The 11,874-nt window shown below is 42.4% G+C and overlaps 1 pseudogene; it reads left to right on the top strand.

Moving 5' to 3' along the window:
• The first annotated feature begins 711 nt into the window (after positions 1 to 711).
• Positions 712 to 1,017, top strand: LOC136316254 (ATP synthase membrane subunit K, mitochondrial pseudogene; annotated as a pseudogene).
• Positions 1,018 to 11,874: the final 10,857 nt, after the last annotated feature.

The following is an 11,874-nucleotide window of genomic DNA, read 5'->3' as shown; positions in this document are numbered from 1 at the left end:
CACTGAGGTTGCCAATTGAAAGCCCTAGGCTTGCCTGGCCAAGGCACATATGGGAGTTGATGCTTCCTGCTCCTCCCCCCTTCTCTCTCTCTCCCCTCTCTATAATGAATAAATAAAATCTTTTTAAAAAGTGGCTCTAATGATAGTTATCTTTATTCTTCCATAACAACTGACTTAGGAATGAGAAGCTTCACCTGTCTGAGAATCTTCCTTGTGTATGTCCCTTAGCCCCTTTGTTTTAATAATCTGTTTATCAAGCCATCAGTATTCTTCTGTCAAAAAATTTATAAGCCAATTAACCCTGGTGCCTGGATATTTTCAGCACAATAACATTGTCCTACATGTCACAGTCAGTGCAGGGAAAGAACGCATAACCTCCAGAGGCTCGTTATTCATCAATGCCTTTGCTGTAAAATATGCTACATCTGTGAAGCATCCCTTGGTTGTATTTTTATTTTACAGCACCCTGCATTAATCATTTTGCAAAATTATGACCCTCTCCTTATCAGCTCATCTGCTGCCAGTCAGTAATATGTCTGAACAATTCTTGTAGCATTAATATACAGTACACGTCCAGGTGAGGTATTGGATGTAATAATGGTAGGCTACAGTCCAGGAGTCAGGATTTAAAGCACCCATTGCTTACACCCGCAAATGAATGCTAAACAGCAGTTGGTACACTGCTCTTAAAAATTAGGGATCGGGGGAATTCGTGTATTTTGCAAGATTGAAGCCATGGCAGGTCCAGAAGCTGATGCTCAATTCCAATTCACTGGTATCAAAAAATATTTCAACTCTTACACTCTCACAGGTAGAATGAATTGTGTACTGGCCACATATGGAGGCATTGCTTTGCTGGTTTTATACTTCAAGTTAAGGTCTAAAAAAAACCCAGCTGTGAAAGCGACATAAAAAAGATTCTAACTGTACTTCATCTGTTAATTTCCCATGCCTGGAGAAGCTAATGTCAACTCATCATGTGATACTCAATTTGTACAATAAATTATGAACCTGGAAAAAAAAAATTAGGGATCGGGGTCCTGGCTGGTTGGCTCAGTGGTAGAGTGTCGGCCTGGCGTGCAGGAGTCCCGGGTTTGATTCCCGGCAAGGGCACACAGAAGTGCCCATCTGCTTCTCCACCCCTCCCCTCTCCTTCCTCTCTGTCTCTCTCTCCCCCTCCCGCAGCCAAAGCTCCATTGGAGCAAAGTTGGCCTGAGTGCTGAGGATGGCTCTGTGGCCTCTGCCTCAGGTGCTAGAATGGCTCTGGTTGCAACAGAGCGATGCCCCAGATGGGCAGAGCATTGCCCCCTGGTGGGCATGCCGGGTGGATCCAGGTCGGGCGCATGTGGAAGTCTGTCTGACTGCCTCCCCATTTCCAACTTCAGAGAAATACAAAAATAAATAAAAATTAGGGATCGGGGAGTGTGCAGATACTCTGGTACTTACAGCCTTTTGTATAGTGCATTTTCACCAATGAAATAAAAATTGGTTTTGCATCTCATTTGCATAATCAAACAACTTTCCTTGACTTATCATTTGCTTTTCTGATATTCTTTTTTTTTTTTTTTTTTACAGAAACAGAGTGAGTCAGAGGAATAGACAGGGACAGACAGACAGGAATGGAGAGAGATGAGAAGCATCAATCATTAGTTTTTCATTGTGCATTGCAACATCTTAGTTGTTCACTGATTGCTTTCTCATATGTGCCTTGACCACAGGCCTTCAGCAGACCGAGTAGCCTCTTGCTGGAGCCAGCGACCTTGGGTTCAAGCTGGTGAGCTTTTGCTAAAACCAGATGAGCCTGCGCTTAAGCTGGCGACCTCGGGGTCTTGAACCCGGGTCCTCTGCATCCTAGTCCAACACTCTATCCACTGCGCCACTTCCAGGGCAGGCTTTTCTGATATTCTTGTTTAATAAAATAAATCAAATGCTTCTTTATTGCTTCATATTCATTTTGAAATATCCCCTAATTTTGTGAGCAGTATATTTTCTGGAAGAAAAAACATCTGGAACTGTGTACAAATTGTTTCCAGAAGAAAATGCACCTTGGAATTTGTGTACAAATCTGCATGCTGATGTTTATTTGGAAGTTCGTCTTGTATGCATATTTCAACCCATGCTTTTTGTTTTATGTCTGAGAAACAATGCTTCATGTAAAGGGAGGCAGGTATAAGATAATCAGTATGTTAGTAACTTTTTTGGAAAACAAACAGATACCCTAGACCAGGGGTCTCAAACTCAACTCAGCATGTGGGCCACAGAGCAAGATCACAGCCTTTCGGCAGGCCGCACTAGGTCTACAAAAGGCAACTGTTACGCAACACTACAAAAGGTTGCGGGAGGGGAAGAGAGAGACAGAGAGGGAGGGGGGGTGGAGAAGCAAATGGGCGCTTCTCCTATGTGCCCTGGCCGGGAATCGAACCCGGGTCCCCCGCACGCCAGGCCGACGCTCTACCGCTGAACCAACCGGCCAGGGCCCTCTGTTACCTTTTATTTCAGCTACTTGTTAGCATGGAAAAATTGTATGAGATTTTTTTTCCACCTAAGCTTAAAATATTTGAACTGCCAGTTTCTTGTTTGATGTTGTGAAGGGTCATGCTGGTCATTGTTATAGCTGGTGGAAGATATTTAGCTTCTAGATAGTTTCACAAAGCAACTTTTCAGTGTGGTTTAAATGCAAAACCTTTAAACTATCCTAAGTCAAGTCCAACGAATGATTTTTATCTTTTCAGTATTTTTACTTCTTTCCCACCTTTTCCGCTGCTGTCTCTGTCCTTCTCCCAGGTTTTTAACATAGGTACTCAGGAATAGTTGGGCAGATATGTTACTTGGATTTTGTTTATCTTATTTTTTGTTGTTTTTTATTTTTCTTGTCTTTTTTTTTGTAGGGACTTGGTTAGCTCTTCTATCTCCCACTCTCCAAGGCTATCTTTGTTTGTCCTATGAGTCTGTGATAAAGTTTAATAAAGTAAAAGATTCATGAATTATAATTGTGAAATTTAAAAACTGATCTGTTACTGTCAAGGCAGAGGACAGTGACCTATAACATTTGCCAGAGTTAGGCTGTGAATTATATGACAACATCGTACACTTGGAGGCAGCAGTGTACCTGTAGTGAGTAATGAAGTCAAGCTTCGTCAGGGATAGCATATCATGGCTGTATTTGTCATTTGAATGAATGAAGTTTCCTGCATTCCAAGGAGACTGTGACTTACTTCTGAAGTCCTATAAGTGTGATTCTCATGGTAAAAGGAAGTTTTCCAGAAATGAAAGTCTAGGGAAATAATAATTCTTTCCTTATGCTGCCCAAACTTGAGTGGATGTTCATCAGTCTTTGTTTAAATGCATAACTTGCGAGAAAAAGTTTTAAGGTTGCTTTTTTTTTTTAAGGTTGCTTTTATTCAGTTGTAATTATAATTATGTATTCAATTAGCAATGGGTATAAATAATTCATTTTTGAATGTCTTGTAATTACTATAGCTGAGACAAATAAATGCTAGATCAAGGTTTTCACTGAGTGTCCATTGGTTTCCTGTTTCTTATTAATTTTTTTCCTTTGATACAACTAAAGCACTCCTAAATATGCTCAAGCATATGTGCATGTGTCAACACAAATGCTCACAAAGGCTGGAGTCGGGAGTATCACATACTATGTCCAACTTAAAGAAAGACTAAGCCTGACCAGGCAGTGGTGCAGTGGATAGAGCATTGGACTGGGATGCACAGGACTCTGGTTTGCCAGATTGAGCACAGGCTCATCTGGTTTGAGCAAAGCTCGCCAGCTTGGACCCAGGTTGCTGGCTTGAGCAAGGGGTTACTCAGTCTACTGAAGGCCCACAGTCAAAGCACGTATGAGAAAGCAATCAATGAACAACTAAGGTGTCACAACAAAAAACTGATAATTGATGCTTCTCATCTCTCACTGTTCCTGTCTGTCTGTCCCTATCTATCCCTCTCTCTGACTCACTCTCTTTCTTGGAAAAAAAGACTAAAAAATTAATGGGCTACCCTGTCATGAATTCTGTTTCCTGATAAGATAAACAATGACTCCTAATTTGAAGCTAACCTTTTTAATTAAGATGATTCTGCCTGACCTGTGGTGGCGCAGTGAATAAAGCGTCGACCTGGAAATGCTGAGATCTCTGGTTCAAAGCCCGGGGCTTGCCTGGTCAAGGCACATATGGGAGTTGATGCTTCTAGCTCCTCCCCCCGTCTCTCTCTCCTTTCTCTCTCTCTCTCTCCTCTCTAAAATGAATAAATAAAAAAATAAAAAAAGATGATTCTGCAGTAATTATCTTAGTTGTCTGCTTCACTGAATTTTAATAAAAAAGATTGATTATGTATAAAACTAGCAGCATAATTAAACATTAAGCATTGCATTGGCCACTGAAGGGAAAGTAATGTGATTAAACCCAGAAGTACATTTCTTGAACAAGGTATTAGACAGATCTGGGGTAGTGACAGTAAGCTTCATTTTTATGAATAGGGCCAATATCTTAAGGTAAAATGGGTTCAAAGTCTAAGTTATTTTCATTAGCTTGGAATATTGGAAAAGCTCCATAACCTCTCAGAACATTAATTGTCCCATCTGTGAAGGGGGATAAAAACTTTTTTATATGGTGTTTGTGTTTGCAAATCAGTCAGCACATATTTTCCCCCAGCTCAGTGCTAAGTACTGACTGGATGCTCTATAAATAGGAGTTATCATTACTATAGGTTTTATTTTTAAAATGTTCTAGAATTTTTTTGGAATCAATTAGTAGATTCACTGTGTAGACTCCCACTTGTTTACAAAAATTTAAGCGAAGAAAGAGGGAAAATGGTGTTGCTAGACAGTCCTTAGCACTAAAAAGCACTAGAACATTTTTAATTTTCTTTGTAACAGTAACAAACAGATGTTAGAAGTCCAACAAGCAAATATTTTCAGGATCTGGAGGAAATTTTTTCTCTCTTCTGTTAATAAAAAATTTAGAGTAATTGACTTCTAGATTGCCTAATTTTTTTATTTGCTTTAGAATGCAGTGTTCAGTGAACACATTTCTGGATATGCCAGGATCAATTCACATTATTCCAATTAGTCTGTTGGCCAAGCACACTTTGTTTGCTAGGAAGTTTGTATGGGTTAAAAAGTGTGTGTAGTGTCAGATGAATTAAAGCATCCTAGCTCCACAAAATGGCCTAACCTTATAATCCTGCTTTCCTTGGCCCAGTGCTGTAACTATCTGAGGTATCCATTTACAGACAGAACCAACAGTGCTAGCTAGACATCAGTGAAGAAGAAAGTCAGAATAATCCAGGTAGGTTGAGGTTAATCATCAAATACCTCATGGAGCACAGCATGAGTCTCAGGCAATTTGGTCCATGAAGTGGTCAAATTTTCATGCTTATGAGGTGCTAATGCATTCTAGAGTATTGACATTACAAGCACAGCATTTGAAGCCAGAGGGCTCTGGGTTTGAAACATAGATCCTTGATTTACTAGTGGTATAATCTTGTGCAAGATACCCTTTTTATCTTCTTTTATAATAGAGCTCTGGAATCTGTACATTTAATATCATGAAACTAAAGTGAGACTCAAATGTAACAGTGGATGTGAAAATGTCAAATTATGCATGATTTATTTTTAGTTATTTGTCAATTTATCAAACAACTGATATATCCAAATATTATGCCAGGCAGTGAAAATTCAAGCATGAATAGGATATATTCTTTGAGAGTATAAGAATATATATAAGAATATATAAGTCTAAGAGGGGAAATGTATAAATTAATAGAAAGATACCATTCACTGTGATAAATGCCAAGGTAAATTGTATTTAATATGTTTGGAAAGCCCAATGACACATCTAATCCAGACTAAAGAGTTAGGGCAGTGGTAGTCAAGCTGGTCCCTACTGCCCACTAGTGGGTGTTCCAGCTTTCATGGTGGGCGGTAGGGGAGCAACCAAAGTATAAATAAAAAGATAGAGTAAGTTGTTTTATAAAGATTTATTCTGCCAAACTTAGCGAAAATCTGACATAAAGTACTTGGTAAGTAATTATTATTATATGCTTTAACTTGCTGTAACTCTGCTTTATAAATTTTATAAAGTTACTTCCTTACTTTATAAATCACCATTACTGTGGAACCAGTGGGCAGTTAGAAAATTTTACTACTGCCTGGCCTGTGGTGGCGCAGTGGATAACGCGTCAACCTGGAAATGCTGAGGTCGCTGGTTCGAAACCCTGGGCTTGCCTGGTCAAGGCACATACGGGACTTGATGCTTCCAGCTCCTCCCCCTCTCCTCTCTCTCTCTCTCTCTCTCTCTCCCTCTCCTCTCTAAAATGAATAAATAAATTAAAAAAAAAAAAAAGAAAATTTTACTACTAACAGAGATACAAATGTGGGCAGTAGGTATAAAAAGGTTAACTACACCTGAGTTAGGGCATGCTCCCTGGAGAGACTGACAATCTAAATTCTGAAGGATGAAGACATTAGATCAAGGAATCAAGGTAGAAATGGCATCCTGGGAAAAGGGAACTGCTTAAATGAAAGCTTGGAAGTCTGTGTGAGAAACATGGAATGCAGGGAATGACTTGGGTAAAGATGGAGCATGAGATTTCCCTGAGGGTGGGGAGAGGGGCAGAGACAAAAACAAGTGGTAGACACAAACATACATTATCCTGCAAGCTTTTAGGTATCATAAAAGGGTATTAGCCAGGTGTATGCATGGTCAGATTTATATTTTGGAAACATTATTTTGGTAGCATTGTGGAGGCTAGATTAGAGCAGAGGGATTGGTGAGAGGGAGATAATTCTGCGAGATGTGTTCATTCCATAAATTTTTGTTTTTCTCTAATATGTGTCAAGCAGTTTATAATGTGCTGGCAGAAAAAGTCACATAAGACAAAATGCCTGCCCTCAGAGAGCTTATGAAATAGTCAGACAGACATAGGTAAAACATAACTCTTAAGGCTGTATGAGAAGTGCATGGTTGAGGCTATGATGAGTTACCCAGGTGAGAAGGAAGAGCTGAACCAAAGCTGTGGCACTGACGGTGGAGAGGAGAGGATGAATTTGAGAAAGTGAAGAGGTATCACTGGCAGGAGTTGTTTATGAATAGAAAAGTAATCATATGCCTAATTAGTTGTCTGAATCTAGATCAAAGTTGGGAAATGTTTTCTCTTTGGCATCCTTGACAAGCCAGCTCATGGCCTTACACCATAAGACTGTAAGATCAGTAGCTGCAGCCACCATCACAGCCTCCTGGCCCATACAGGTTCATGTTTGATTATGACAGATGGTGATGAAGCAAAGGAGCCAAGAACTGGTGAGCCATCCTTTATTCCTGCTCACAACCAGTGGGTGAGAAAATACACACAGGCACCAAAACCCATTCACAGGTCCTCCTGTTCCACAACCAGGAGAAACTTTCCACATTTTCCTAGAATCAAAGGCTCCTACCTCACCAATTCAGCAGAGCTTATAAAGCCCCTCATCTCTGTTCAGCTCCCCACCATCTTGCTTGCTTCCTCTCTGCCATGTGGCCTCTCTCCCTGCAAAACATGGTCTTCTTCTCTCTGCCAAAAATGGTCTCCTAGCTCCTCCATTTAAAACTTTTCAGAGCACAAGTCCCTCCTCCAGCACACATTAGCATAACCAAGCCCCTTTCCAAGCATAAAGGTAATCAGCCACCCCACAGAGTCAGCACCATTTTTAACAAAGTGAGCAAAACCAAATAACACAAATTTTACAAACTTATTTGCCCAACAAATCCCCATCAGAATTTTAGAAGGATCATACTAACCTTGAACCTGAAATAACTCCCTGGATATTCTGGACTCCTGGACTTCGTGTGCCACTAGGGGACTACACCAAGATAAGGACTGTGTAGTTAGCCAGCTTATTTAATATTACCAAAGAGAAACAGTACTTCTTGCTTTTTGAAAAAACAAAGCAGATCAAAACGAAACAAAAAACCCGCACAAAAACTCCCCAAATACTATTACTTTAAATGAGCCACTGAGCTGTTTCCATATCTTTGCTATTGTGAACAATGCTGCCATAAACATGGGGGTGCATTTCTTTTTTTGAGTCAGTGATATGGTGTTCTTGGGATATATTCCTATAAGTGGGATGGCTGGGTTGAAAGGCAGTTCGATTTTTAAATTTTTTTTTTTTGTATTTTTCTGAAGCTGGAAACGGGGAGAGACAGTCAGACAGACTCCCGCATGCGCCCGACCGGGATCCACCCGGCACACCCACCAGGGGCGACGCTCTGCCCCTCCGAGGCGTCGCTCTGCTGCAACCAGAGCCACTCTAGCACCTGTGGCAGAGGCCATGGAGCCATCCCCAGCGCCCGGGCCATCTTTGCTCCAATGGAGCCTTGGCTGCAGGAGGGGAAGAGAGAGACAGAGAGGAAGGAGGGGGTGGGGGTGGAGAAGCAAATGGGCGCTTCTCCTATGTGCCCTGGCCGGGAATCGGACCCGGGTCCCCCACACGCCAGGCCGATGCTCTACTGCTGAGCCAACCAGCCAGGGCCCGATTTTTAATTTTTTGAGGAATCTCCATACTATTTTCCACAGTGGCTGCACCAGCCTGCATTCCCACCAGCAGGGCAGGAGGGTTTCCCCTTTCTCCACATCCTCGCCAGCACCTATCATGTGTTGTTTTGTTAATAAGTGCCATTCTGATTGGTGTGAGGTGGATGAGTGGATTGAAAAGCTGTGGTACATATATACCATGGAATCCTATGGGACCATGGAAAAAGAAGGAAATATTACCTTTTGCAACAACATGGATAGACCTGAAAACTATTATGTTAAGTGAAATAAGCCAGGCAGAGAAAAAAAAGTATCATATGACCTCACTCATTTGAGGAATCCAAGGAACAATGTGAACTGAGGAATGGAATTAAACCTGAAGGGAAGGGGAGGGAGCTGTTGGGAAAGGTGGAAGGGAGATGTAGGGGGGAATACAGGGGGGGATGCTTTCGTGGAGACACTAGAATCTATATGTTGGGCAGATAAAATATATTATGCTCACTTTGTTAATGATGGCACTACCTCGGTGGAAGCTCACCGCCCAGGTGATGGTATTGGTTGCCCTAATTTGCTTGGGATGGGCATGATTATATTAATGTGTGTTGGGGGCGGACTGTGGGCAGGCAGGATTCTTGTAGCCTGGGGCTTGGTTTTGGGACTAAGCCTTTCCCACCGTTTTTGATGTGGGGTGGTACATTCTCATGAGGAATCCCATTATGCCTCAGATAAGTGACTTTGTATCAGAAACTTCCTTATTTGTAAATATTGGATTAAAGTTTTGATTTCTACACTATAAAATGGGGGCAGACGGAGCTTGCTCTCTTGGTTCCTGAGATTAGCATTAAAGGGGAGAGCAGAGAAAGGCCACGTGGAGGAGGGTTGAAGGAGAAGCGGAACAGAAGTGAATGAGGCTGATGAGCTAGAAACCTTTGATTCTAAAAAAACTCAGATAACTCAGTGCTTTGTGAGCACTGAATGAGTGGGTTTTGGAGCCTAGTGTGTGTGTTTTACATGCCCACTGGGTGCAAGCTACTATTAGACATGATGGCCCACCAGTTCTTGGCTCCATTGTTTCATTACCGACTGTCTGAATCTAATGCAAACCTGCATGGGCCAGGCATCTGTGATGGTGGCCCTGGCTACCGGCTTTACAGTATATAAATGCAATAGATAATTAATTTTTAAATAAGCCATTGAGGGCTCAGTTCCATTGGGAAAGTTTAGCTTACCTCATGTAAAGCCAGTAGCCACAGCCACCATCATAGCCGCCTGACCCATGCAGGCTCAAATTTGATTCAGACAGACAGTAATGAAACAACATAGGCAAGAACTAGTGGACCATCATCTTTATCCTAGCTTGCACCCAGCGGGCAAAAAATACAAACAGTGAAAAACCACTTCTCTTTTCATTCAGTGCTCCCAAAGCCATTGACTTATTCGAGCTTCCTAGAATCAAAGATTTCTACCTCACCAGCCTTATTCACCTCTGTTCCCCATCTCCTTCTCTCTGCACAAACTGGCTTCTCCTTCAGCACTCCACCATCTTGGCTGCTTCTCCTCTCCTTTATGTGGCCTTTCTCTGCTCTTCTTTCTCTGCTCTTTCCTCTAATGCTAATCTCAGGAACCAAGAGAGAGCAAGCTGCCAGTCTGCCCCATTTTATAGTGTAGAAATCAAAACCTTTAATCCAATATACAAACAAGGAAGTCTCTGATATAAAGTCACATAGGGTGGGAAAGGCTTAGTCTTAAAACTAAGCCTTAGGGGCCCTGGCCGGTTGGCTCAGTGGTAGAGCGTCGGCCTGGTGTGCGGAAGTCCCGGGTTTGATTACCGGACAGGGCACAGAGGAGAAGCACCCATCTGCTTCTCTACCCCTCCCCCTCTCCTTCCTCTCTGTCTCTCTCTTCCCCTCCTGCAGCTGAGGCTCCATTGGAGCAACGATGGCCCGGGCGCTGGGGATGGCTCCTTGGCCTCTGCCACAGGCGCTGGAGTGGCTCTGTTCATGACAGAGCGACACCCCGGAGGGGCAGAGCATCGCCCCCTGGTGGGCGTGCTGGGTGGATCCTGGTCGGGCGCATGCGGGAGGGAGTCTGTCTCTCCCCGTTTCCAGCTTCAGAAAAAAAAAATACAAAAATAAATAAATAAATAATAACTAAGCCTTAGGGTATAATGACCCTGCCTGCTTACAGCCTGTCCCCCACACCCAATGCAAACTATAAGTGAGAAAACCTATATATCATATTTACAAACTTATTTGACCAACACCGTAACAGACCATAGTCCTGTGAGGTGCTGGCTGATGGCAGAAGGAATGCAGAGCAGGTTGCAGAACAGGAAGGGCCCAAGTTCCAGTGCTAGCCTTGCATTCATTTTAGTTTCTTGTCTTTTTCACTGCATGGGTATTTGAAAGGTTAAAAATTGCTACCCCCTCCCACCTCTTGCCAATTCTGGCCCTTTTCTGCCTTTTCATTTTCCCTTTTCTAAAACAGGTTGCTGTGGTTATCTCATTAGTATCCTTTCATAATTGTATGTTTAGAGTGGTGATGAAAGTGGTTAGGTGGCCATTCTATAGGGTATAGAATGCCAATAAATAGATGTAGATAATTTCACAAGAAACCTAGAGGAGAAAAAATATCACCTAGAGATTGAGGTTTCTAAGACTGTCAGGCAGCTCTGAAGTGACTTGGCAAATTTATCTTTGCATGTGTTTGCTAAATTGATATTATGTTGCTATATTGTTGAGGAATATTTGAGATTGTTCATATGGTGGTAGAATTATATTAGAGGGTAAGACTTTTTTTTTAGAGAGAGAGATAGAGAATCAGAGAGAGGGATAGACAGACAGGAATAGAGAGATAAGAAGCATCAATCATGAGTTTTTGTTGTGCATTACAACACCTTAGTTGTTCATTGATTGCTTTCTCATATGTGCCTTGACTGTGGGCCTTCAGCAGACTGAGTGACCCCTTGCTTCAACCAGCGACCTTGGGCTCAAGCTGGTGAGCTTTTGCTCAAACCAGATGAACCTGCACTCAAGCTGGCAACCTTGGGGTCTTGAACCTGGGTCCTCCGCATCCCAGTCCGACCCTCTATCCACTGCTCCACCACCTGGGCAGGCGAGGGTAAGCTTTCTTAACCTTCAGATGCAAAGTGCAAATTGCTTGTGCCAGGCACATTGTAGGCACTACACAAAGTAAAGTATTCCAAGGTTCTCTTTACCACGCCACAGTCGTAGAGCTCCAGGGAAAAGCAACCTGGTCTCATCTCTCCAGGCAGAGGAGAACAGAAGCTCCATCTCCACATGCTGCAGATGGCTTTTCCAGTCTACCTGAATCATTACCAGCTAGAAGCAG

The sequence above is a fragment of the Saccopteryx bilineata genome, chromosome 12, assembly GCF_036850765.1.
Source record: "Saccopteryx bilineata isolate mSacBil1 chromosome 12, mSacBil1_pri_phased_curated, whole genome shotgun sequence".
NCBI classification, from domain to species: Eukaryota; Metazoa; Chordata; class Mammalia; order Chiroptera; family Emballonuridae; genus Saccopteryx; species Saccopteryx bilineata.
This window is presented reverse-complemented; position numbering and strand designations above follow the sequence as displayed.